General features: G+C 39.4%; 1 protein-coding gene and 1 long non-coding RNA gene across 10 annotated transcripts in view; one reads left to right on the top strand and one right to left on the bottom strand.

Moving 5' to 3' along the window:
- Positions 1-22,198, top strand: part of LOC135113582 (uncharacterized) — a 346,462-nt gene that overhangs the window by 200,235 nt on the left and 124,029 nt on the right. The gene's annotated exons all lie outside the window — the stretch shown is intronic.
- The window catches only part of LOC135113544 (ras-related protein Rap-1b-like), a 229,152-nt gene that overhangs the window by 134,345 nt on the left and 72,609 nt on the right, over positions 1-22,198 (bottom strand). The gene's annotated exons all lie outside the window — the stretch shown is intronic.

Genomic DNA, 22,198 nt, shown 5'->3' with positions numbered 1-22,198 from the left:
AATTGCAGGTTTTGTTAAGATCAAACGTCAGTGTGACTGAGGACGACGGTGCAGAGTTCAATTAATTACCGCTACCAAAAAGTGAGTAAAGTGTTAGGAATTTTCTCCCAGTAATCCATTTATTGCCTACGTTGTATTTGCTTGATGTGTCGCGGTGCATTACAAAGTGACCAGTAATGATAATTCAGTGCTGTAATTGCGTTTCGGTCCTGCTAAAGATCAACGTTTCTTATAGTTATAAAAGTGTCAAGTTAGACAAAAATTTTTTTTACTTTAATGCCAGAAAGAGTGTTAGAGTTGTTTTTTAATGTGTAAGGAGGTTTATCATGGCCTATGAATGTAATAAATAAAGTAAAAAATAATGATCATTATTATTATCATAATAATAATAATGATAATAGTAAACGTTTTTTTTCCGGCTTTCTCTTTTTTGTTGCTCTTTTACTTCCTGGGCAAACCATTCTTCTTTAACACAAAGCAGAACAAAAAGACTCCAGAAAAATGTGTTATCATATCATTAATTGTTTCTTTGATAAATAATGAAGATAGAAATTACTCTTTTAATTCATCCATTTCAAATTGTATTGCTCTTTTTTCACGGTCAGCAATATTTACAAAAACAGGATCACTCGTGTCAATAGATTCGTCATTAATAACAAAGGCCTGTGAGCTGCAGTCCGGCGGGCGAGTGTGCCGCGCCAGTGAGGGAGGGCAAGGCCGCCGTGGGGGTGGTGTGCTGATGTGTGTCTGCTGCTGTGCTCTTTGTTGTAACTGTTTATGCTTGAGGCTAACTTGATATTGCGCTCTCTGTCATGTTATGATCTTTGCTGTGTTATATCCTTCGTATTGTTGTTGATGTTATCATTATTATTATTATTATCATATCATTATAATAATAATAATAATAATAATAATAATAATAATAATAGTAATTATTATTATTATTATTATTATTATTATTATTATTATTATTATTATTATTATTATTATTATTATTGTTATTAAGATCGTTAACATCGTGTTCGCGAAGCTTGCATGATGGTGCACAATATTTTGTAATTCTGCCTATTTTGTTGTAGAATCGAACGTGAATTGCTTCCTTTTCCCATAACATTCGCGATGTTCACACACTGCTTCATGCTCTGTTGTACTGCGACACGAAGGTTGGTCTGCAGACAGACTTATGTAGATAAAGTACAGGAACAGAAAGTTAAAAGGCAAATGCAATTCAAGATTAGCAAATGCAAAATATTTAGTGTTGTTAGAGAAAATTCATACAAATCTTTACAGAAACAATGTCTGTAAAAGATATAAGTGATGGACGATATTCAAAAGCTTTAAATTTACATTGAGAAGAGAAGCTCTGATTTAGAGAGGATCTGGTAGAGTTATTTAAGTGGCATAAGGGAAGCTTGATAAAGTCTTGAAAGTGCATAGCAAGCAATTGGTTCACAAAGAGTGGTAGATGGCTTGAACCACGCCGTTACTGCTGAACTGACAGGGCGCTTTGAAGGAAGATCAGAGGAATTTATGGACATGGATAAGAGGAGGTTGTAAGTATGTATGCTCCGTTCAGGGACTGGCACTGGTTGGCTGGGCTATTGGCTTCTTGCAGCTTCCCTTACGTTCTTTCCTTGGCATGTAATGATGCTCTATAGTACTAGTGTGTGTGTGTGTGTGTGTGTGTGTGTGTGTGTGTGTGTGTGTGTGTGTGTGTGTGTGTGTGTTTGTTTATTGTATAATCTTCCTTAGACCTACGTATTTCAACTAAAAGAAATAAGAAAAAGCCTTCCCTAGGTACTTTGAGGTCTAGTAGGCAGTGTAAGTTTCCCAGAAGTTGCTCTCCTTAGTTGTAAGGCTTATGAGGTACTTTAAACTTTGGAACCTTTGCCTTCCTCTGTCCACCAAGCTGCAACTTTTGGGCTTCTTTAGGAGGGAGCCTCAGGGGACCTCAGCACCGACGTGGCTTTGTCTTTGGGCCGGCTTTGTTGTTTCTCTTGAAGGAAAATTGGTGCAGTTTGGTATTTTTTATTCACAAGTCTTACTGATGGTATTTTTTTCCGTTCTGAGTTATAAAAGAGAAAAGGGAAATAGTTATGTTTGTTATCTCTCGCGTCAAAAGTTGTGTAAAAGTAAAATTTATAATTTCATAATGGCAATTTAGTGATGGTAAACAAATAAATGGGCAGAGCAGAGAGAGAAGTGGATGGGGAAATGAGTTTAGGAGTTTTGCCAAGTTGGCCTGGAACTGACGGGCGGCTGATAAGTGAGTAGGGAAAGTTGTGGAGCCTCTGTCCCTCTGTCCTGCTGTGGCACCATTGAGGGGCGTGGTGATGATGATGATGATAATGATGATGATGATGATGATGCGTCAGTAGATTTTCCTCCTCATATTTACATGGTGCAAACAGCAAGTACACAGTGGAGTGTAATTACAAAGAAAAAAATAGTTCACAAGCTACTCAAATATTAATGAACGCTTGATATCACTAGTTACCTTATTTTTTTCATATTTAACAGCGTGCAAAGAACAAGCAATACATTATTCATACAAGATTCATAGGTCACAGAAATATCATCCACTCGTGCGTTGAAGAGCTGCTGCTTTTACTCTTTCACAGAACGGAGAAAAAAAAAAAAATGTCGGTGAGAAAACATTGGTTGAAGCAGAAACACTTTTTCTGAAGTACACATGAAAGTCGAGGCGTCAGAGAGATCAACTATTTGTATTTATATCCCCATGTTTTCTCACCACCAGATTCCGCTTAGTTGTCATACTTGTACCGAACAGAAATACTTGGAAGTAATTTTCCTGGCGACACAACTCCCGTGGCAACGACCATGCTTCTGTACCGCACCAGCAACATTGGCCCAACATCGTGTCGCTGTAATGGTGCGTAGTTCTAAATGGGACGCGGGGATGTAGAATGCGTGTGTATATACTTTCCCTGTGGCATAAAAAGCATTGTGGAAGGAAAATGACGTTCTTTCCCTCATAATTCAACGAAAGACATGTTTTTTTTTCTCAGTTTTCCTCACTTTGGTCTCGATATTTAAGTCGATGTTTTGTGTTTTCTGCTTCCTTTGTTGTTTTCTTTTGTTCTTTTCGCCCGTGGAAGAGGCTTGGCAAGGCTCAAACATTAAGGAAAAGCGTATTAATTCTTGTTCCTCCTAGAAATATAATAGAAAAGTGTTCAAAGTAGTAAATTTCAAGTTGTCGCTATTCTTCTTTCGCTTCCGATATTTATGATGCTCTTTTCGTTTGTTCTTGATTTTTCTCAGATTTCCCACCCGTGTGTGTGTGTGTGTGTGTGTGTGTGTGTGTGTGTGTGTGTGTGTGTGTGTGTGTGTGTGTGTGTGTGTGTGTGTGATGAGTATCTATCTGGCATCCAGCACGCACCGTATTAGGGAAAGTTGCTTATAACAATCAGAACAACATCCTGCCAATTATTAACGTCGGGAATTAACATCACCATCGTTTTTTCTCACATAACAGCGTGTCATTAAGTACATAACAGTTACATAACTTTAATGAACTGGCTTCCCAACTTGAATTAACGTGTTTCTCTCTCTCTCTCTCTCTCTCTCTCTCTCTCTCTCTCTCTCTCTCTCTCTCTCTCTCTCTCTCTCTCTCTCTCTCTCTCTCTCTCTCTCTCTCTCTGTTTGCCATACTGTTGGTTTAATTAGGTGGTACAACTAATCACAAAGACTCGTAATGGGGGAAAAAAAAAAGTGCTGCTGTTACTTGTTCTTCCTTTATCTTCCTTTGTGTTTGTGACCCGTTGTTGCAAAGAGAGCATTGAAGCGGAAACAAATTTGGACCTTTAGGCAAAACATCATTTTAATGATGTTTTGTTTTATTTTTAGACACAAGTATCAGTTATAATTGTTGGGTTTGTTAGACCCATACGATGTACTAGTAGGCGAATATTCTCTCTCTCTCTCTCTCTCTCTCTCTCTCTCTCTCTCTCTCTCTCTCTCTCTCTCTCTCTCTCTCTCTCTCTCTCTCTCTCTCTCTCAAAAGTTAACGTAGGTGTATACGATGAAGTAAATTCACGATTTTCTTTAATTATATGAGAGAGAGAGAGAGAGAGAGAGAGAGAGAGAGAGAGAGAGAGAGAGAGAGAGAGAGAGAGAGAGAGAGAGTTTGCAGTGGAAAGGAGAGAAGTTGGTGCAAGGTCAAGGCATGTTATTCTGCTATTTTCTCCCCCTTTCCCCCTCTTTCCTCTTCCTCCTTTTCTCCCTCTTTTTTCCCTCTTTTTTTTCGTGTATATCGTCTCTTTTCACCGTCAAGGAAGACGTGTTCTAACGAATGTATTGTGCTCTCTCTCTCTCTCTCTCTCTCTCTCTCTCTCTCTCTCTCTCTCTCTCTCTCTCTCTCTCTCTCTCTCTCTCTCTCTCTCTCTCTCTCTCTCTCTCTCTCTCTCTCGAATGTACGTTTCGAAAATATTTTCTTGCGGGTCGATTCACCGGTAGATTTTCCTCATTAAGATTTTAGTTTTTCCGACAGATGAGTGTTTTTCCTCGCTTTGTGGGACGAGGGCGAGAGGGGAGGCTGGCGGGGGTGCTTTGGGGAAGAAATGGGAGTGGGGACTGCAGGCAGGAGAATGAGAAGAAGAAAGAGAATACGAGGAGGTAGGAGAGGGGACACAGGTGGTGGTGGTGGTGGTGGTGGTGGTGGTAGTGGGTATGGTCGTGGTGGTGGTGATGGTGGTGGAGTGTTGGTCATTAATGATGTTTATCTCTCGTTTTATGAATCTTGTCATTTTTTTTTCCTCCTCTTCTTTGTTGTCGTCCACCTCCTCTTCTGCTTCTGCTTCTTCTGTTATCATTTGCAATATTGTTTTTCCATGACCGTTTCAAGTGTAGTTGTTACCTGGTACCTGTTTTTACTACTACTACTACTACTACTACTACTACTACTACTACTACTACTACTACTACTACTACTACTACTACTACTAAAAACTACTACCATCATCACCATCATCATCATCATCATCATCATCATCATCATCATCATCATCATCATCATCATCATATACTTTTTTTTTAATTTTTTTTTATCACCACCACTACCACCACCACCACCACCGTTACATGCGTGGGAAGGTAAAGTTGAAGGTTGGTTCTTACGCTTCAGCTACACGTGCCCTCGGCGATCATCTGCGTCTTATTGGCCTTTGAGTCTGTGGTGGATGACATTCCTTACTTCGGGACACGGAGCCACTGTGACAGCAGGGTGGCTTTACTTTACGTTCTCCATGTTTCGCAAAGTATTAATTTATATACCAACTCGAAGGGGTCATGGAAACTCGCTTGAACTGTATTACAAGCCAACTGCACCTGGATTCACAGATCGGTGCGCTAATCACTAATGTAAAAATAACTACTTCATGGCGATACCGTTCTCATCAGCGTGAACACTCGTCGCCCTCACCCAGGACGGAGAATAACAAGACACGGTATCGCCAGTTGAGGCATTATAATCACCGGCCTAATTAGGGGTAGCTGCGAGTGAGGAGAGAGAGAGAGAGAGAGAGAGAGAGAGAGAGAGAGAGAGAGAGAGAGAGAGAGAGAGAGAGAGAGAGAGAGAGAGAGAGAGAGAGAGAGAGAGAGAGAGAGAGAGCGTTTCATCATCACTATCAACATGCAACCCTATTTCCCACAACATCACACCACTAGCAAGAACAGTAAGCCGGAAATAAGGAAGTTAATTAGTAAAAAAAAAAAAAAAAAGGAAATACAAAAAAAAGAAAAGATAATAAAAAAATAAAAAAAAGTGGTGCCAGAGCAAAAAAAAAAAAAAACACCGTACTGAAAAAAAAGAAGTTTATTATGGAAAGTATACAAAAAAAAAAAAAATGAGGGGGAAGAAAAAATAAAAGGTGAGAGCGGGTGGCGTATCATATTTAAAAAAAGGTGAGAGTGACTAGCTAATTTCGCACACGCTCGTCAGCCTGTCGCCGGGGGAGGAGTGCCGTGGCTTGGGTGTTGATGAGATGATACAAGGCGCACCGTCACCTTCTTCATATTCCTCCCCAGCAACGTGATCCACCAGCCGTTAATGAGCCTTAACCTCCTCACCTTACCTTACCTGTCTGCCTTACCTTAACGCTCCTGCACAGTCACCAGGGGATAATTAGATGCTCATATTTTAATGATTTACTTGTCTTTTTTTATTTTATCGCTCCGCCACTTTTTTTACTCCTCGCACGCCTACTACGTGAGGACAGGAAGGGTAGGGGTACCTGTAGGGTGTCGTGTAATTAGCAGAGGGAGGTAAGGTGTGGGACGATCTATCATTTGGGTTCGTTTCTAGCGGAAGGAACACAAAAATGTAGAATAATTAGACTGCAGATGCCAGCCGGGCTACACAAGGCAGCTCCCGAACAATTAAGACATCTTCCATCACCATCCATAATTTTATCCAACCTCCTCGTGAAACTGACTAATGTCTCTGCATCTAATACGTTCTTACGAAGTTTCTTCCACGCAGACACAACGCTATTTGTGAATCAACTTTTGTTTTCCTCCTGTTTGAATATGAATTAGTTTTAACTTGTTTTCTGATTTATATCTCCTCGGTTGAGTCTTTTAGCTCTTTTAAATACTTGTGTCATGTCATCACACGCCCTACGCCTCTCCAGTGAACGCAGCTTAAGGTGTTTTAGCCTATGCTGCAGGTAACAATTTTAGTTCTTACATTATCCTAGTCATTGTTTGCATTGACTATAGTTTAGTTATGTCCATTGTCTGAAATAAGGGCCTAACCAAAGTTAAATATAACCTTAGAATCACATTTGTTTTATCTGTTACGGTCTTGTTAATAAAAGTACCCTTCTCTTTTGCACGCGCTAATGCTCTGTTAGTATCACTCTAAAATTTCTTTCTGAAGTAGATGTAGCAATGCTCGTGCCGTTCTAATTATAATTTTTTAAGGTGTTTTTGTCCATGCGTTGAGAACAGTGTCAAGGACGTCCCACAGATTATCAGTTTTATTTTCCTCTTCTCACTGTATTTAAAAAATCAGTGAAAAAAAATCAGAGAAAGGAGGAGAATGGATATAATGAGGTAAATGAGGAAGGAGGGAGGGAAAAGAGAATAAAGAGAAGGTCAAAAAAAAAAGAAAAGAAAAACGAGCGGGAAGGCTGAGGGAGAAGAGGAGGAGGAAGATGTAAAAGGAGGAAAATAAATGGCTCATATATACAGGCGAAGAATAAAAGTAATTAGATTTATTGATATTAATGGGTAAACTCTGGAACGGATTGGCTGTGTGTGTGTGTGTGTGTGTGTGTGTGTGTGTGTGTGTGTGTGTGTGTGTGTGTGTGTGTGTGTGTGTGTGTGTGTGTGTGTGTGTGTGTGTGTAGCAAGGTTATCCAGATCTACTGTAAAGTTCTATGCTCTCTCTCTCTCTCTCTCTCTCTCTCTCTCTCTCTCTCTCTCTCTCTCTCTCTCTCTCTCTCTCTCTCTCTCTCTCTCTCTCTCTCTCTCTCTCTCTCTCTCTCTCAACAGGTAATTAGGGAAGCCTGTAATGAATTGACACCTTTTTCCTCGCAATGCACATGCCACATCATTCCGCGTTAATTCGTTCCTCATCTTTTTTGATACTTATTCATATGCGGAGTTCATAGCTGTTGTTTTAGCCAAAAATGTTTTAGGCTTTTTACTACATCATCATCCTCTAAACATGATTAAACGTGAAATAAAAGGAAGGGAAGTGAATGCACGAAAATGTGATGAAGGTAAAGCTAATTATTGTTCTTGGTATACCATATACTATTATGAATGTCAAAGATCCACATAGAGGTACTCGTTCTTCATAATAAATATGGACACTTGCAATCGACGGAATCACACTGAAATAGTGAAGTAGGGAGGAGTTGGGAAACTTTCACAACTTTAGAAGACAAAACTAGTGCAATTATAGAAAAAAAAATGTTTGGAGGAACTGAAAAAAAGGGTTTTACAAAGAAAATTTTAAATTATTAACTTGAGATAAGGTTTGGTAAATATCGTCGACCTGCTGGTTGTAATTACTTGATTTGCTTAAGACACTTGTTAGAATGTGAGAGTATAAATAATCTTAACGTCTGTTTCTAAAAAAAAAAAATAAATAACTTAAAGAAATGAGATAGAAATGAGTGAATAATCAGGAATCCTTAAATGTTAATTCTTTTAGTCCTGATGCGAGTCAAGCTTATAAGTGGATGGATTTCGTTCCCAATATGTAGGTGTGAAAAAAAAGTCATACCTGTAAAAACTTATTTGATAAGGAGACGAAGAAAACTTATCAGGCAGTTGTGTTTGTATTTAGGATTTTAACGATAAGAGATAATTTTATCCACGTGAATCTGTAGTAAACTTCAAAAATCTATATATTTAAAGGTTCAGATCACTTCCTTGGGCAAGCGTGACGCCTTAGCGCACTGGCGTCACTTGGCTGTTCTCAGGCCGGGTCAGTCGCCCTCCTGACCTCCGAGTGACAAGTCAGGAGCGCTCTGCATGTTTTCCTCATGCTCTATAATAATAATGATAATAATAATAATAATAATAATAATAATAATAATAATAATGATAATAATAGTGTGTGCTAGTGTACAATACAAGAAGCAATCATCTTGGCGTGGTGTAGTCTAACAACATTGTTTCGGGTTTATTATTTAGGAAATAGGGTTTGAGAAATTTAAGAGAGAGAGAGAGAGAGAGAGAGAGAGAGAGAGAGAGAGAGAGAGAGAGAGAGAGAGAGAGAGAGAGAGAGAGAGAGAGAATTATTAACTGGACAAATATTCACTCTTTCCTCCCATCCCACAACACATAATCCAGCACGGCCCACCACACACACGCACAATGTTAAAATATGACCCTTTATCCCTTACCTTTCCCTTCCTTTTCCTTTCACCTTCCACTGTCAGTTCCGTCTCATTTTTTTCCCCTCATGTTGTCCTTCCCTTAAGTTTTTCCCGATTCCTTCCATTTCGTAACCCCTTTACTTCAACTTATTTTCCTTCTGTTTGCTATTAGTGCTCTCATTCTCATCTCCTTTTTCTGTCTTTCTTTTTTTTAAATCTGCTGCCTTTGACACTTCTAATCTCGTCTCTCTCTCTCTCTCTCTCTCTCTCTCTCTCTCTCTCTCTCTCTCTCTCTCTCTCTCTCTCTCTCTCTCTCTCTCTCTCTCTCTCTCTCTCTCTCTCTCTCTCTCTCTCTCTCTCTCTCTCTCTCTCTCGTTGCAACATAACACGAGAGATATTCCTTCCTTCCACTGCGTTGTCATCCTTGAAAACTTGTTGTGATGAATGAAGGATAAATGAAAAAATAAATGCTAATGAATGAAAAATGCAATGGAGACGAATTAAAGAAAATGAGCTGGAGATGAGGGAAAGAAAGTGAACCAAACGTGAATTAGACGAAATGGACCGAACGTGCATCACGAGAAAATGTAGAAGGGGGTTAATGACGGAAAAAAATAAAATAAGGATGAAAGATAATGAACTCGTGATGAATGAAAGAAAATGGAACGAAGGATGGCAACCAGATTATCAGTTTTCTCTTCTTCTTCTCAACTTCCTTCAAAATTAGAGGAAAATCCAGAGAAAGGAGAAGGAGAATGGAGATAATGAGGTAAATGAGGAAGGAGAGATGGAGAAGAGAATGAGCACAAGGTTTAAACAAAAACTAGAGAGAAGTGGAAGTGGAGGAGGAGGAAGTGGAAAAGGAGGGAATGAAATAGCTTATACATACAGGTGAAAGATAAAATTGACTAGGTATATTGAAATTAATTAAGATTTTTGAAATGCTTTGACAGTGTGTGTGTGTGTGTGTGTGTGTGTGTGTGTGTGTGTGTGTGTGTAGCAAGGTTATCCTCATCTGTTGTAAAGCTCTACGATTCATTCTCTCTCTCTCTCTCTCTCTCTCTCTCTCTCTCTCTCTCTCTCTCTCTCTCTCTCTCTCTCTCTCTCTCTCTCTCTCTCTCTCTCTCTCTCTCTCAGCAGGTAATAAGGGAAGCCTGTAATGAATTGACACCTTTTTTAACTCTCACTGAACATCCCACATTATTCCACGTTAATTCGTTCCTCCTCCTCCTCCTCCTCCTCCTCCTCCTCCTCCTCATCCTCCTCCTCCTCCTCCTCCTCCTCCTACAGTACTTTAATCTTTAAATAATTTTCTATATCTTCTATTACCTACAAGTATATCCTAACCTAATGATAATTTTTTCCCTATATTTCTTGTCATACTCTTATCATGTGTGTGTGTGTGTGTGTGTGTGTGTGTGTGTGTGTGTGTGTGTGTGTGTGTGTGTGTGTGTGCGTGCGTGCGTGCGTCAGCGTGTATGTGTGACCATAATAGGAAACTTTCAACTTTTTTTTTATGTGATATTTGAATGACACTATTACTGTTATTCAGGCCAATGTCGATCGTTTATCACCTGAAGGAATTGACTTGGAGAACTGGGAAGCTAATTTTGCATCCTGATGCCTCATTCCTAAATGTTTCTGGCTTTCTATTTCTTCCTTCATCTTTTTCCTTTCTGTTCCGTTGATAGTGGGTGTTGCCTTCACAGCCTCACCTCCGATTGCTGATGTTTGATTCCTGGTGCTTCTAATCGGTTACTGCTTTTCTTTTTCCGTATTTTGAAAACTTATTTATTCTCCTTGATTCTGCTCTCTCTCTCTCTCTCTCTCTCTCTCTCTCTCTCTCTCTCTCTCTCTCTCTCTCTCTCTCTCTCTCTCTCTCTCTCTCTCTCTCTCTCTCTCTCTCTCTCTCTCTCGCTTGAGTAACTTCATACTTTGTGGTATCCCTTTAACTACAAAATGAATGTCGGGTTATGTTACAGGTACGAGAGTTTGGAATCAGTCAGTCAATCAGTCAGTCAGTCCATTAGTGAGTGAGTCAGTTAACGAGTCAGTGCTCAAACGTTATGCATATCCAACAGAATGACCGTGGTAAGATTGTACAGAGCAGCAACCAACTCTCTCAGAACAGGACAACTGACAAACACGTGATGATAACAGATAAGAGATTTTGATGCTGTAATTATGAGTACAGATGCTTTCATGTGTTGCGGTGATAATTGTTACCACTGCAAACCAGAACAATAAAATTAAGTTCTTGTTTTCTACAGCATCAACATTTATTAAAAAATGACATTGTGTTAATTTTTTCTCACCATCACACGCCTTTCATGTGATTTTTTCCCCTGAAACTTCACTTTCTAGTCTCAGTATTAGGCACTTTTAATGAAGTGTTTAGTTTGGGATAAATTTCGTTTCTTCTTTTTAATATTTAACAGTATCTGGAAGCCGCGTTAACTGACCTTGCTGTTGCGACGCCGGGTGGCAAATCAATCAATCAAAGTCTGGTAATCAGGCAATCAGTTAATTAAGTCAGTCAGTCATTGCTGTTGCTCCTCTCTTTCTACAGACCCATCACACCAACTCACTTCGTCCTATACATACACTCATCCACACACGAACCCTTGGCGTGTACCATCCAGTGCTTCACTAAACACTATTTTTTCCTTTCTTTATTCTTTTCTGGGTCACCCCGATAACCTTTCACCCTCTGCTTCGGTCGTAAATTTCTCTGTCATTCTTTCCCCTCCCATTTTTTTTCCCACATGGTCAACCCACCTTCTCTTCTTCCTTTTTATCTCCGTCAGATTGATCGTTTATCGGAAAGTATTTGTCTCCCGTTCCGTCAGTCATCATTCACACCCTCGCACCTCCCTCCTTGCCGAGACTCTTCACCGCTTGGAAAGACTTGCCTTACTTTCTGTCTGCTCTCACTCATAACCTCCTTACGGAAGCTCTTCACTAATGGAAAAATAATTATCTTCCTCAGTTCTCACCTCTTATGTAACTCTCCTTTCCAAACCTCTTTACTGCTTCAAAATCATCTCATTCTTTTCCCACCCTTACTCATACTCACATGCGTTATTCAGACTTCTTTATAGCTTCAAAATACTTGCTTTTTATCTAGCGTCTCTTGTACACTCACTTTTCCTCTCTTTACCAAAACTCCTCGTCCCGCCATGCCTCCCCCAGCGACCATACAACCTCACCACCCGCCACACACACACACACACACAGCGAGCCTATCAGTCTCGCCATATATTTGCGCTAAGGCCATAAACGCCACTCATAAATCTCTACCTTTCCCCGAGAAATTTTTTTTCCCGCACCGCCTCAATTAAGCTCAAACACCTGATCTAAACAGCCTTCCTTCCTCTCTTTCCCTCTTTGGTAGACTTTACATGCCTTACGAATAACTAAAAATTTTCTCATCTCAGTTAAGGTGAATTTTGTCCAGACGGCCTCTCACTGCGCGCCGTGTTATACTCATCCTTTTATTGACACTATGATATTTCTTATTTAAATTGAGTAACCCGTGTTTAGTTTAGAGAGGAAAGCAAGAGGCACTGAAAGATTTGCATTACTCCGTCTCTTTTTATTGTCAGTCACGTCCTTCGCAGTCACTCCAAACTTGCAGATCATTTTATTGAGCTTGCGGAGAAGCAGTGGTAGTAAAGTTTAATCAGGTAATTAGTTTTATCACTGCTTATATCTGTGAAATTTACACAGTCTTTCCTCGCTCTTTTGTTAATTGGACGGTGGTACAGTACAGGCTTCCTGCCCCTCGTTGGACACCACCTACAACATCGACGTTACTAAGAGTGTTCTTCATTTTTGTCTGGTTCACGTTTTAACATCACTTTCGTCGATTTGAAGGTAAGATTAAATACAATCCAATACGATGTCTCGAATCTTTACTAAAATTACGAAGAATTCAAAATTCGCAGTTCATTTAGAAATTTCTTTGCAGAATACTATACTTTTAAAAACCAGATCGCGTCTTGACTGACGATTTCTTCGCAGAACTCGCCCTTTCGTCCCCTAACTTATATAATTCCTCGGAGATTTGCGCATTGAGCTGCATATTGATGCTTAGCATAATGTAATAACATAATCGTTCACTTTATCACATTCTGTCATTCATCCCCTTAAGTAAATTCACAGAATTTCCTCTTCCTAACCGCATATAATAGAATGCCTCGAGCTCCCTCCTCACCACACTCACTCCGCCTGAAATCAGTCTTATGTAATCTCATAAAGTCCACGTAAGGATTTCCACGCTTCTTTCCTTCACGTCCTTCACCACCACACCACCACCACCACCACCACCACCACCCTTACCTCGCTCTTACCAGTATCCTTCATATTGTGCTTCAACTCCCACACTCTTAACCTTTCCTAGTGCGCCCAAGCAAGACTCGCTCATTACGCGCCGTTACTGGTACTTTAAGGCATTAACCACATCTCTCCTCACACCATCCTTGCCCGCCTCACTAATGCCCTTGGTGAGGATCCCTCGGCACTCTTCACATTACTTAATCTCTTTCGTTCCTAAATACCGTCTTATTTTCCACTCCCCAATGGTGCTGGAATACTTCATTGCTTCATCTTCCCTCAGCTTCCTATTCGCTTCACGAATTCAGCTTTAAAATTTTTTTCTCATTCTTTCTTTTGTATACCTTTCCTTAAGCTTCTACTTCATTGATATCTTTTCCTCTTGATGAGCTGGAATATTTCTTGTGCGTCACTATTTCTCACATGGCCTTCACAATTCTTGGCTTTATACAGTTTTTCACAACCTTAATTTCAGTGATGATAAAGAAAATATTATTATTTTTTTTCTGATAGTGAAATATTTTGAATACTTTCTTCTTTCATTTCACATCAGCCTTAATCTGTGCTTTACTATTTTTACTTTATACTTTTCTGCCTCTCCTCGTGTACACTCCACGCTCGCTTGATAATGATAATTTAACATTTTATTCCTTATATAAAAGGATGTGCGCTTCTGTGCGCCCTACGAACCAATTATGTCTATTTTGTTCTTTCTTATTCTTTGTATTGTGCATCTCACTCAATCTCGTTCTCTTATCAAGAAATAACTAGCGCAGGTACATAATCAACACAAATTGTGACCACCGCAATAGTGATAATGATACAGAATTTTTAGTATCTTCGCTTATCCTTTAAGAATTATCGTACACATGGCGAGAAAAGCTGTCTTTGTACTGGTCAATCCGTGTTTCACTAGCACGAGTCATTCATTAGTATTCATCCTTTCTAGAATGAATAGCAGAAACCATTCGCTCGCACAAGACCTGCGTGTTTGAGCTGTAGCTGTGGAAGGTGCTTGCTTGTGTGGCGTCATTAGGATGATTTAAACCGGAGGTGCTTTGGTTTGGATGTTACACAATACACATTACGTATGCAGTGTCTCAGCACGCAGCCAAGAGGCGTGCCACGAGCCGCAAGCCACTCTGAGGACTGCCGCACCACTGAGGTTCGCGATGCCTTGGACTGTGTGTGTGTGTGTGTGTGTGTGTGTGTGTGTGTGTGTGTGTGTGTGTGTGTGTGTGTGTGTGTGTGTGTGTGTGTGTGTGTGTGTGTAGGATCCAGACACCTAAATTATGTCAACAGTTTTTTTGTAATGCACTGTTATCTAAAGAGTAAGTAAATTGTATAGTATAATACTGACTAGAGAGTAAGTAAAATACACATGTAAATTACGAGCCCTCCACATAGTTGTCTTAAGTTCCACTCAACAGCACGAATTTTCCTACCTTAAAATATGTAGCGAGATTCCCCTTTGTCTGCTGACACATGTAGAAGCCTCAGCAGGAAAGAAAGGGGATTTTTTTATTTGTTTTATTTATTTTTATTTTTATTTATTTATTTATTTATTTATTTATTTATTTATTTATTTATTTATTTATTTATATATTTATTTTTATTATGTAGGAGGGACACCGGCCAAGGGGAACAAAAATCCAATAATAAAAAAGGCCCACTGAGATGCCGGTCTCCGAATAGGGTCCGAAGCGGTAGTCAGAAATTGAAGGATAAGTGCCTTGAAACCTCCCTCTTGAAGGAGTTCAAGTCATAGGAAGATGGAAATACAGAAGTAGGTAGGGAGTTCCAGAGTTTACAAGAGAAAGGGATGAATGATTGAAAATACTGGTTAACTCTTGCATTAGAGAGGTGGACAGAATAGGGATGAGAAGGAAGAAAGTCTTGTGCAACGAGGCTGCGGGAGGAGGGGAGGCATGCAGTTAGCGAGATCAGAAGAGCAATTAGCATGAAAATAGCGGTAGAAGATACCAAGAGATGCAACATGGCGGCGATGAGAAAGAGGTTGAAGACAGTCAGTTAGAGGAGAGAGAGTTGATGAGATGTGATTCCACCCTGTCTAGAAGAGCGGTATGAGTGGAACACCACCCGCAAGACATGTGAAGCATACTCCATACATGGACGGATAAAGCCACTGTACAGAGTTCGCAGCTTGAAAGGTGAGAAAAACTGGCAGAGACATCTCAGAACGCCCAACATCAAAGAAGCTCTTTTAGCTAGAGATGAGATGTGAAGTTTCCAGTTAAGATTATAAGTAAAGGACAGACCGAAGATGTTCATTGTAGAAGAGGGGGATAGTTGAGTGTCATTGAAGAAGGGGGGATAGTTGTCTGCAAGGCTGTGTCAAGTTGATAGATGGAGGAATTGAGTTTTTGAGGCATTGAACAATATTAAGTTTGCTCTGCCCCAATCAGAAATTTTAGAAAGATCAGAAGTCAGGCGTTCTGTGGCTTTCCTGCGTGAACTGTTTACTTTCTGAAGGGTTGAACGTCTTGGAAAAGACATGGAAAAGTTCAGGGTGGTATCATCTGCGTAGGAGTGGATAGGACAAGAAGTTTGGTTTAGCAGATCATTGATGAAAAATAGGAAGAGGGAGGGTGACAGGACAGAACCCTGAGGAACACCACTGTTAATATATTTAGGAGAGGAACAGTGACCGTCAGCAGCAACAAAACGGTCAGAAAGGAAACATGAGATGAAGTTACAGAGAGAAGGATAGAAGCCATAGGAGGGTAATTTGGAAATCAAGGCTTTGTGTCAGACGCTATCAAAAGCTTTTCATATGTCTAAGGCAACAGCAAACGCTTCACCAAAATCTCTAGAAGAGGATGACCAAGACTCAGTAAGGAAAACCAGAAGATCACAAGTAGAGCGGCCTTGCCGGAACCCACACTGGCGATCATATAGAAGGTTGTGAAATGATAGATGTTTAAGAATCTTCCTGTTGAGGATAGATTCAAAAAGTTTAGATAGGCAGGAAATTAAAGCAATATGACAGTAGTTTGAGGGATTAGAACGGTCATCCTTTTTAGAAACAGGCTGAATGCAGGCAAACTTCCAGTAAGAAGGGAAGGTAGATGTTGACAGCGTTGAAAGAGTTTCACTAGGCAAGGTGCAAGCACGGGGGTGCAGTTTTGGAGAACAATAGGAGGGACCCCATCAGGTCCATATGCCTTTCGATGGTTTAGGCCAGCGAGGGGATAGAAAACATCATTGCGGAGAATTTTGATAGGTAGCATGAAGTAGTCAGAGGATGGAGGACAGGGAAGAACAATCCCAGAATCATCCAAGATAGAGTGTTTAGCAAAGGTTTAAGCGAAGAGTTCAGCTTTAGAGATAGATATGATAGCAATGATCCCATCTGGTTAAAATAAAGGAGGGAAAGAAGAAGAAGCAGAGTTATTGGAGAATTTTTGGCTAGGTGCCAGAAGTCACGAGGGGACTTAGATCTTGAAAGATTTTGACACTTTCTATTAATGAAGGAGTTTTTGGCTAGTTAGAGAACAGACTTGGCATGGTTCTGGGCAGAAATATAAAGTGCATGAGATTCTGCTGATGGAAGGCTTAAGTACCTTTTCTGGGCCTCCTCTCTGTCATGCATAGCATGAGAACAGGCTGTGTTAAACCAAGGTTTGGAAGGTTTTGGTCGAGAAAAAGAGTGAGAAATGTACGCCTCCATGCCAGACACTATCACCTCTGTTATGTGCTCGGCACATGGAGATGCGGAAGCAGTAGTCATCGCTAGGAAGATCAGCAAAATACCTCCTCAAATCCCCCCAACTTGCAGAGGCTAAACGCCAGAGGCACTTCCGCTTAGGGAGATCCTAAGGAGAGATTGGAGCGATACGGATAGATACAGATATGAGATTGTGATCGGAAGAGCCCAACGGAAAAGAGAGGGTGATAGCACAAGCAGAAGGATTAGAGGTCAGAAAAAGGTAAAAAAATGTTGGGCATATCTCCAAGATGGGTCAGGAATACGAGTAAGGTGTTGCACCAATTGCTCTAGGTCATGGAGGATTGCAAAGTTGAAGGCTAGTTCACAAGGATGATCAGTGAAGGGAGAGGAAAAGCAAAGCTTTAGGTGAACATTGAAGTCTCCAAGAATGGAGATTTCTTCAAAAGGGAAGAGAGTCAGAATGTGCTCCACTTTGCAAGTTAAGTAGTCAAAGAATTTCTTATAGTCAGAGGAGTTAGGAGAGACATATACAGTACAGACAAATTTAGTTTGAGAGTGACTCTGTGGTCGTAGCCATATGGTCGAAAACTCGGAAGATTCAAGAGCGTGAACACGAGAGCAGGCTAAGTCGTTGTGCACATAGACTCAACATCCAGCTTTGGATTGAAAATTGAAAATGGGAATAGAGAAAGTAGGAGGGAACAGAAGAGGGGCTACTGTCAGTTACTTCGGACACCTTTATTTCAGTGAGGAAAATATGAGGTTTAGTAGAGAGGTGGTGTTCTGCAGATTGAAAATTAGATCTAAGACCGCGAATGTTGCAGAAGTTAATGAAGAAAAAGTTGAGAGGGGTGTCAAGACACTTAGGTCATATTTCACACTCTTTTCCTGTTATTGTGATCGTTACCAATGAGTGGTGATGTCCAACAACAACAACAAATCCGATTTCACAGATGTTTTTAGCGGCGTAGTTTGTTTTGATTCTTACCAGAAACTGGAACTGGTAACGCTGGCTGAGGAGCTGCTAGGCCTCCCCAATGGAACTTACCAATGCATTTATTTTATGCAACTGTCACAAGTTCTTATCCTCTTGTACTTGTATTACTTCCTAAATTGCATATTAAAATTATTTACCAATGCAACAACATTCTGTACGTTATAATAGTAATATGATAAAATTTAAGAATTTGGATGGCGGCATGAACTCACTTCACCAGCTAATGAAAACTTCACTACCTGTCATTATGTCTGCTACGCCTCCTTGGTTAAAAACTCTAATAATCCTCATATATGCGTAAGTTGTATGGAATTTGTCGCCTAAGAGAAAAATATAAGTATTAAAATAACATTACCACTTCCATCAGAGGGCTAGGCTTGCTTCCGTTAGGTTAGGCTTAGATTAATTCAGTTCATTAATTTAATTTCAGTGGATAGATCATGATTAAAAAAAAAACGGTCTCAAAATTAGTAGGCTAGAGGTATTTCCATAAAATCCGAAATGTTTCAATCTAACATTGTATGTGTACAGCAGTGAGAAAGAGATAAATAGATTATTTGTTACGTGTCTGGTTGGCATACGCAGAGTTTGGGGAATGTTAGACAAATATTCCGAAGGAAAGAATATAAATCACAAAATTAAATCATGTTTTGCAGTAGATGAATTGGGCATGTTAAAGGCACCAGTGATGTATTTAAGTCTTTCATGCCTTTCTCTCTCTCTCCCTTATAGTGTTTGTGTGGTCAGTTCTTTTGTCATGAATTGATTCATTTTGTGTAATAAGGCGGCTCCGGCATACCAGCATTACCGAATCAGAAGTATTCGTTTTGTTATGATCGTTACCAGGTTGGGGAACCACGAAAACAACGACTGTGAAATCGGATCGAGGTGTTGGCAATGCCTGTTACCAGGGTGGTAAGGCTCCTGCTTGGGAACCTTACCAAGCGACTGTGAAATCGGGCCTTATGGTCGATATCAGAAGAGCAGTCCGAGTTGGGGATATTTGTGGTCCCCTCCCCAGATCGGGACTCCGAGGCTGGTATAGGAGTCGCCATGATAATTTTGAATTTTGAGTGAAGGTTGTGTGTGTACTTGTACAAGGTACTTGTAGTTCTGTGTGAGGATATAGAGTTGTCTTTTGAGGGCAGGCTGTGACTGTCCCCTTGTGTTGTGAAACACAAAGGGAAACGCTCAGTGAGATCACAGCTGGTCTTAATGATAAGTTCACAGAATCCCCTGATCCAGTGCTTTAGACCTCACTGGGAGTAATTATCGTTTCGGCAAGTGCCTACTGCCTCCTCCTCCTATACTCTCTTTATATTTAACTATACACTCCTAACCATCCCTAACATCATTATTTCAATATTACCTTTGTTTTTTACTGTCGATGTTGATATAAACCAATGATCATGATTGTAATTCCTTCTCGAATAATGAAAGGGTGTTGGGAGAGAGGGTGTTAGCGGCGCGGCTTCTCAGGCTCCGGAGAGACGGTCCGGGATCACAACGCAACATTAGGGGGATCCCAAACTCTTTTACGTAGGGTTCTCAGCGTGAATTTCACAATGAGTTTGTGAGATATTTAACCACCTCATCCTTTATGATGAAGGCCTCGAGTCTCTCTCTCTCTCTCTCTCTCTCTCTCTCTCTCTCTCTCTCTCTCTCTCTCTCTCTCTCTCTCTCTCTCTCTCTGTGTTAGTTCTTTTCCTCCTCCTCCTCCTCCTCCTCCTCCTCCTCCTCCTCCTCCTCCTCCTCCTCCTCCTCCTCCTCCTGCCACAGTTTCACAAGGTGCGTTGCAAAAACATCCATGCAAACTCGAGGCTTTCCTGAGTTTGTCTTGCTTTTATCAGTTTGGGCACAATCTTTGGCATTTTCTTTTTTCTTTTTTTTTTTGTTTTCTCATTTATTTATTATTTTTTCCATTTATTTGTCTTCAGGTTTTATTTGTCTTAGTTTTAATGTTATGCCAATGTTTGTCTTCAATTTTTTTTTTTTCAGCCTTTTTGTTTCCTATTTTGTTTTTGGCACTGAATTTTTCCTTTCTAATATTGATTCACTGGTACTTTCTTTAGGTCTGTATTTTGTATATTCTGCCTTTTCTGTTTTCCAGGTGTCTTTTTTTTTATTACGTTTTTAGCTCCGTCTTGTCTTCGTTTTGATTTTTCCTTTTTTTTCTGTTCATTGTCTTTTATTTCAATCAGTAGTGATTTCCTCTCGTAGAAATATTATTTTAATTTTTATTTGTTCTTTTTCTCTTTTTGTGTTAATATTTGAACTATTGTGATGTAAATACGTCTGTACCTTCTTTTTTTTTCTTTGTTCTGTGTGTATAAATTTTCTAAAAAGAATTACTCTGCAAATGCCAATTAATATTCCTTTGTGTTCTTTGATAAGTCTCTACCTTTCATTTCCTTTATTAGTCATGTATTTAAATTTTCTAGTCTTTTCTATACTTTTCAATTAAACCATCCAATTTTCTCTCCCTTTTCGTGGACTTTATTAACGAAGAGTGTTATATTATGCGCTTTGGGTTGGCAGCCTGCATTACTGAATATTACGTCTTGTGTTGGTAGCCTGCCGTTATGCGTGGAATGCTGTTTTTTCCTTTTTATATGTCACTCAGAATGGTGTACAGGAAGAACGTCATTTGAGGAGAAAGGAACAAAGGAAAAGGTATAATAAAGGAGAAAACTAACATTAAGTGCGTACGTGAAGGTAAAAACAATATATACGAGGGAAAAATATTAAAGTTAGTTGTATTTTACTAAGACTGGTATCGTAGTTAAGAGGAAAAATGTAAGGAAATGGTATCCTCATCAGCATTGCAAATCTGTAAAAGTAATGGGAAGCAGAAGAAATTATGAATAGTGTAATGCTTACGTTAGGTTCTTTGTAACGTCTGAATGAAATAAAAAAATTCTTTGGAAAGGTAGAAAATTTGTTATATCCTTATACTATTGAAAATTTTGAAAAAGCAGAAATTTCAGTTAAAGGTTGATATTTAGCTTAAAATTCTCAGGTATAATTTGCCATCTGATGAAATATGGCTGGAATAAAAAAAGGAAAATACCACAGGAGAGAGAAATTATGACAAATTGCGATATTTTATCTTCATAAAAAAAAAAATACTTACTATAGTTTACATTAGATTACGTGAGACTTGTGTTGGGTCAGATTAAGTTAGGTTACATTAGGCTGAGTTAGGCTTGGTTCGGTTGGGTTGAGTTGTGTTGGGTAGGGCTTGGGCTTCACTCAGCTTGGGGTGAGTATGATTTGGTTTGGTTAGGTTAGGTTACATTAGATTATGTAAAATAGAATAAGAGTAAATTAGTTTGTTATGTCATGTTCGATTACGTTTGCGCAAATGTGTCTAGTTTCTTAAAGTAATAAGAATCAGAGAAGCCTTAGTAAATCGGCTGCAAACTATTAACTTCAATTAACACACACACACACACACACACACACACACACACACACACACACACACACACACACACACACACACACACACACACACACACACACACACACACTCACAGATAGAAAATAAAATGCTGAATATTTAAGTTCGATATATATATATATATATATATATATATATATATATATATATATATATATATATATATATATATATATATATATATATATATATATATATATATATATATATATATATATATATATATATATATATATATATATATATATATATATATATATATATATATATATATAATTTTTATCCTTTAGAGTGGTCTTAGAGAGAGAGAGAGAGAGAGAGAGAGAGAGAGAGAGAGAGAGAGAGAGAGAGAGAGAGAGAGAGAGAGAGAGAGAATTTTCCAGTGTGTTCATTAACGCCAAACGAGTCTTAGGGCAATAAATATCACTGGCTGCTCGTCAAACCTCCCCTCCCCCCTCTCTCTCTCTCTCTCTCTCTCTCTCTCTCTCTCTCTCTCTCTCTCTCTCTCTCTCTCTCTCTCTCTCTCTCTCTCTCTCTCACACACACACACACACACACACACACACACACACACACACACACACACACACACACACACACACACACACACACACACTCTCTTTACTAACACTAAATGTCAATGGATTGAAAGGAAAGTTAACCACAACGGAATTCAAGGACTTGTGTGTTATGTATGATGTATTATGTATAAGTGAAACAAAATGTGATGATGTCGATATGATAAATATTGTTCCCAGTATGAAAAACCTTGGATTTGATATAGTATTCAAAAACAGACATGAACTCAGTAGATATAAATCAGGGGTTTAGTGCTTGCTATTAAAAGGGATATTAAGCTG

The sequence above is a fragment of the Scylla paramamosain genome, chromosome 2 (genome assembly GCF_035594125.1).
Source record: "Scylla paramamosain isolate STU-SP2022 chromosome 2, ASM3559412v1, whole genome shotgun sequence".
NCBI lineage: Eukaryota > Metazoa > Arthropoda > Malacostraca > Decapoda > Portunidae > Scylla > Scylla paramamosain.
Note: the sequence above shows the minus strand (reverse complement) of the source record. Positions and strands in the feature narration are given on the sequence as shown.